Source organism: Trachemys scripta, chromosome 14, assembly GCF_013100865.1.
Source record: "Trachemys scripta elegans isolate TJP31775 chromosome 14, CAS_Tse_1.0, whole genome shotgun sequence".
Taxonomy (NCBI): Eukaryota; Metazoa; Chordata; order Testudines; family Emydidae; genus Trachemys; species Trachemys scripta.
In genome coordinates, this window is record NC_048311.1 from 36,467,277 (window position 1) to 36,473,397 (window position 6,121).

Below are 6,121 nucleotides of genomic sequence, written 5' to 3' on the forward strand. Positions count from 1 at the left end.
CCTGCTCAGAGCAGCCAGGAGGCTTCAGGGGGTGGGGAGAAGGTGAGAGCTCCTTGTCAGCCCAGCACACGGAGCAGGGCAGGGTCTTCTCATTTCCCACACGCCTGTCAGCCACAGGCTGATGCGGGAAGCAGAGCTCTGAGCCAGGGATAGGGACAGGAATCCTGACTAGAGTGACCAGATGTCCCGATTTTATAGGGACAGTCCCGATTTTTGGGTCTTTTTCTTTTATAGGCTCCTATTACCCCCCACCCGCTGTCCTGATTTTTCCCACTTGCTGTCTGGTCACCCTAATCCCGACAGCTTCCCTTCGTATTTCACAGCAGCCTCTGGCAAGTGGGTTCAGTTTTCCCATCCCTGCCCAGGGAGGGGAGGGGGGGGAGGAGTGTTCCCTGTTTCAGAAATGGGGGAATGCCCCCCTCTGGCCAATGGGCCTGTTCAGAAAATCAGGCCCAGGTTGATCATGTCCCAGCAGGTTTATCACACCCTGTCCCCTCCCCACCTCCCCTTGTATGTTTCCTGCCCCTCCTCCTCTACAGCAACCCCCTGCAGCTCCCTGAAAATCCCCTACCTGAGCTGGCTCCATCACAGCCCTTTCCCTTCCCTGTCCCCTGGAAGACGGGACGATCTGGAGTGAAACGCCGACGTGATTCCTCAGCCTGTCAGGGCGAGAGGGGCGATGGGGGAGGTTTCAGAAGGGGCTCGAGTCCATTTCACACCCCCTCTCCCTGCAGACAGACACTCTGGGCTCTGCCATGCTTGGAAAACCCTCAGTCACTTTATTACAACACAGACCTGGCCCCTCCCACCAGCACTGAACCCCTGAGACACTTTTAAACCCCCACAGGGACAGAGTCTCTAAGACAAATGCTAGAAAAGAGCAGAATCAAAGGAGCCACTTTGGGGGATTTCTCCCAACATTGGCCCTGTGGGCAGTGCATCCCCCCAGCAGTGCGTGGGCTAGGCAGATGCAGGATCTGGCTTTTCCTCCGTCAGCTCCTCCCCTTGTTCCAAATCCCAGGAGAGTCAGTCGGCCCAGGGGGATGCAGGGAATGGATCAGGGCAGGGCTGGGAGCTGGGAACTTCCCTCCCCTGTTCTTGCTCCTGCTGCCCCTTTCGGTCTCACCATTTCCCCTTCCTGTCTCTGTCCCTCTCCCCTCTGCCTGGGAAAACTGGGGACTGTCCCGTTCCCATGGGCATTCGCTCTCCAGTGTGAGCCTAACTGTGTCACTGGGGGCAACAGCTCTGGGACCTGCAGGCACATGGAGAGCCCCTCCAACTTCGGTACAAACTCACCAGCAGGTCGCTGAAAGGGGCCCTTTGTGCAGAGTCACTATCCTGCCCGGCCCCAGCCCTTTTCCCCAGGTCTCTCCCATCACCTGCAGGCTCCAGCTCAGGAACTGGTGTTGGCAGAGCCCGGGGATGCCCGGGGGCTAGTTCCAGGTCCATCAAAAGTGCTCACCTGGGCTGGGCACAGAGGCGGGGGGGGGGGGGGGTAATGAAGGTCTGTTCCTGGGACAGCCCCAGCTGGGGAGCAGCAGTTTCACACTCAGGGCTCTCAGGTAGAGGAGGCAGCAGTATCTGACCCAGGCAGCTCAATTCAAGGGCTCTAATATCAGGAGCAGAGAGAGACACGCACCAGCCTCCTCCTCTCCCTGAGCAATAGCCAGAGCCCTCTGAGCCTCCGTGTCCTAAAACATAGTCCAACAAACAAATGCTCTGGTCATTGTTGTTTGTCATGCCACTGTTCACTCCACCGCTCCATCCCCAATGGCCCTGGACCGTCACCTTCTGCTGCCACTTGCTACTGTGACCTCCGTGAGTTGGTCTTTCAAGGTTCCACCCAGCTCTCAGTGATTTCAGCTCTCAGTGGGGGAACCTCACTGCTAGTGCAGGCTGGGCCATCTCTTCCACAGAAACACTGTCCCACAGCACAACTCAGCACTTAGACCTGGTTATCAGTGATTTCAGCTGCAGTGGTCACTTAACAGAACAAAAGACTCTCTATGGAGCCTAATCAGCTCTGTCTCTAAACAGGAGAGAGGGGCAGGACAAATAGTGCCTGTGACTGTTAGCAAAACACCTTTGCCCCCCCCCCCCCCCTCTCTCTCTGCACTAGGATCTGGCATCCAAACCTCCTGCTTAGCGAGTGCAGTTCAGCTGAGGATGACCAGCGCTTAATTTGTAATGAAAGAGGTGCCGGAGCTCAAGCAAGTCTGTTACTTTCATAACTGATGTGACAAGCCCAGAGGTGCTGGGGCTATGAACTGCCGAGACTAGAGGTGCCGGGGCTTAGCCCCGGCAAGTCCTAGCACAAATTAAGCACTGAGGGAAACCCCCTCATTCAGTCAGGCTAAGTACGGTTCTGCTGCCCTTTATTCACACAATAAGGATAAAAACATTTTCTGACCCCCACATTTAATACTAAAATGATTTGTAACCGAACACCAGCCAAAATTGATCACTTGGGCAGCACAGCTCTGTCTGCTGGATACCCAGGCAGAGTAGGTGAGTTCATGTAAATACAAAAAGAAGAACAGGAGTACTTGTGGCACCTTAGAGACTAACAAATTTTGTAAACACAGTCTGGTCCTGAAGCCTTCCCCGACCCCAGGCTCCTCACTAGCTGTCAGGGGAGAGCTCATTCAGACCTTGCTTACAAATCATAATTTGAAATGATTAGGTAGGCCAATATAGCCGAAACCAATGTGCCGACATTGTCATAAACAACAGCTGTGTGAGGAAGCCAGTCTTTGTTCAGACTTTTCAAACCCATTGTGCTTTCTCAGGTACAAGTATTTTCTCATACACTGTATATGCTTTTAAAGTGTGTATTAATGTTTCAATTTCATTTCAAATTTCCAACGAACGACTAAATTGGCAACACTGCATGTAACTGCGGGGGTGGGGGGTGGGGATTCAGGCTAAGCCTCCCCTGGCGCAGCTGCCATCGGACACCTGGGCTGTGGTGGTCCCGCCTGTGTTTCGCCTCTTCCCCTCCCTGCTTCTCCCCTTCCCCAAGGCCTCCACTGCCCACGCACCGCCTGGTGAGTCCCTCCTCTCCACCTCCCCCACCCAGAGGTTCCCACAGCTTGCTGTGTTCCTCCTTTGGGGTGGCTCGGGATGGTGCTCAGGCCGGCCTGGGGGTTGGGCGGGTGCTAGGTCCAGTGCTCCTCTGGCCACGGTGGGAGTGGGGGGGCCTTGGGGCTCCAGCAGGTGAGGGGTCTGGAAGGGGCAGGACCTTGGGTAGAAGGGGTGGGGCCAGGGGGCTAGCATCCCCGAAAGGAGGTTTCACCTGCAGGACTGCCCAGAGGATTCAGGGGACCTGGGGCAAAGCAATTTCAGGGGCCCCTTCCATAAAAAAAAGTTGCAATACTATAGAATACTATATTCTCGTGGTGGCCCCTGCGGAGCCCGGGGCCTGGGGCACATTGCCCCACTTTCCCCCCACTCTGGCCAGCCCTGTTCACCTGCCGCTCATGGGTGTGACACTAAGAGCTCTCCAGTGTTGACCGGAAAAGGGTGCATTGTTCTATGAGGGCCTGACAAACTCACTACTCCTCATGCATTGCTTTCATAGTATTTATCCACCACGGGTCACGGGCAGTCTCTAATAAAGGCTCATGTCACACTGGTCCTCAGGATTATTGCAAGACGTGGGGGCAGATGATCTTTAAGGAACTATGTTTATATACCAGAAACTGTTTTAAAGTCTGAATCCAGGCAGGGTTGACAAACAGGTTTTGCTAGACCAGGGGATATCTAGTCATCTCTCTCCCACAGTTCGCATGTAGATGAAGCATTGTAAGCAAACATAATTGAAGTCCTGTTTGCATATAGCAGTGGTTCTCAACCAGGGGTATGCCTCCCTCACCCCCCCACCCCAGGTTTGCCAGGGGGTGCACCAACTCATCAAGATATTTGCCTAGTTTGAAAACAGGCTACATAAAACTCACTAGCAAAGCGAGGACAAACTAAAATGTCATACAGACAATGACTTGCCTATACTGCTCTATATACTATACGCTGAAATGAAAGTACAATATACCTCTACCTTGATATAACACTGTCATCGGGAGTCAAAAAATCTTACCACGTTATAGGTGAAACAGTGTTATATCGAACTTGCTTTGATCCACCGGAGTGCACAGCCCCGCCCCCCCCGAGTGCTGCTTTACCGCGTTATATCCGAATTTGTGTTATATCGGGTCGCGTTATTGCCGGGTAGAGGTGTATTTATATTCCAATTGATTTATTTTATAAAATTATATGGTAAAAATGAGAAAGGAAGCAATTTTTAAGTAATAGTGTGACTGTGACACTTTTGTATTATGTCTGATTTTGTAAGCAAGTAGTTTTTAAGTGAGGTGAAACTTGGGTGTAGGCAAGACAAATCAGCCTCCTGAAAGGGGTACAATAGTGATGAAAGGTTGAGAGCCACTGGCACATAGAACCAACAGAAAGAGCACACTGGAGAACAAACAATGTGGGGGGGGGAAGGCACTTCAACGGTTTGCTGGACTATAACTGAGGGACAAGAACCGCACCCTGCAATCCTTCAGGAAGGAAACAGGAGAGCACATTTTGCATTCATGAAAAGGGGGATCCCAGCAATGGTGGCTGGTGACCCTGGGAGAATGCTTTAGCCATGGATTTTACTTGTTAAAGTTAAACTCAGACTATCTGAATCCTCAAAAAGAACAGGAGTACTTGTGGCACCGTAGAGACTAACAAATTTTTTAGAGCATAAGCTTTCGTGGACTACAGCCCACTTCTTCGGATGCATATAGAATGGAACATATATTGAGGAGATATATATATACACATACAGAGAGCATGAACAGGTGGGAGTTGTCTTACCAACTCTGAGAGGCCAATTAAGTAAGAGAAAAAAATCTTTTGAGTTGGTAAGACAACTCCCACCTGTTCATGCTCTCTGTATGTGTGTATATATATATCTCCTCAATATATGTTCCATTCTATATGCATCGGAAGAAGTGGGCTGTAGTCCACGAAAGCTTATGCTCTAATAAATTTGTTAGTCTCTACGGTGCCACAAGTACTCCTGTTCTTTTTGCGGATACAGACTAACACGGCTGCTACTCTGAAACCTATCTGAATCCTGTTATACCTGGTGTTTGACGTGTAACCTGTTGGTTTATTGCTTCGCTCATTCACCCTTAAATCTTAGGGCTTGTCTACACTGAACATGTGGAGAGAGAGAGAAGCTTAGGGGGTTGAAAGCTAGCTAGCAATGACTCAGAGAGCGTCAAAGGTGAATTTTGCAGCCATTGAACCTGAGTAATACACAGACACTGAGTTCAACCATGGTCCTGGGTAGAAATCAGATATTTTTTAAAAGGTCTGCCTCTGTCAAAGTGCTATTATTTATTTTTGGTAAATGCAATCTTAGAACAGCAGAAAATTCAGAAGGTTCTCAAACTATGTTTGAAAATAAAGTACACGCACAAATGCTTATTTGGAGGGGAGGGGGAATTTGTCTCTACTCATCTTTATAGACTGCAACCTCTTTGGGGCAGGGACCTCACGACCTGTAAGCTGCCGATTTGTGTATCATGTTTGTTTTCTTGTACCGGGGAGCTGGGCACACTGCCTCCTTCCCTGCCTGCCGCACACACATAGCTCCCAGCTGGAGAGTGGTGGATGACACAGGTGCCAACTTTTCTCGGCGCCAGTGGGTGCTTGACCCCTCAGCCCCTCTCCGACTCCACCCCTGCCCCGCCCCTGTCCCACCCCATTCCAACCCCTTCCCCCAAAGTCCTTGCCCCAACTCCACTCCCTCCCTGCCCCTATTGGACTCCTTTCCCAAATCCCCGCCCCGGCCCCGCCTCTTCCCGGAGCACACCGCATTCCCTCTCCTCCCCCCTCCCTCCCAGCGCTTGCCGCCGCGAAACAGCTGTTTCATGGCACAAGCACTGGGAGCTAGGGGGAGAAGCAGGGACGTGGTGTGCTTCGGGGGAGGAAGCGGAGGCGGAGCGGAGGTGAGCTGCCGGAGGGTGCAGAGCACCCACCAATTTTTCCACTTGGGTGCTCCAACCCTGGAGTCGGCACTTATGGTGGATGAGGACCCCAGAGCAGTCGTTCACATTGGCGCAGGGCT

The 6,121-nt window shown here is 51.8% G+C and overlaps 1 protein-coding gene across 1 annotated transcript in view; it reads left to right on the top strand.

The window, feature by feature from the left end:
* The window catches only part of LOC117886991 (zinc finger protein 445-like), a 731,357-nt gene that overhangs the window by 306,462 nt on the left and 418,774 nt on the right, over nucleotides 1–6,121 (top strand). The gene's annotated exons all lie outside the window — the stretch shown is intronic.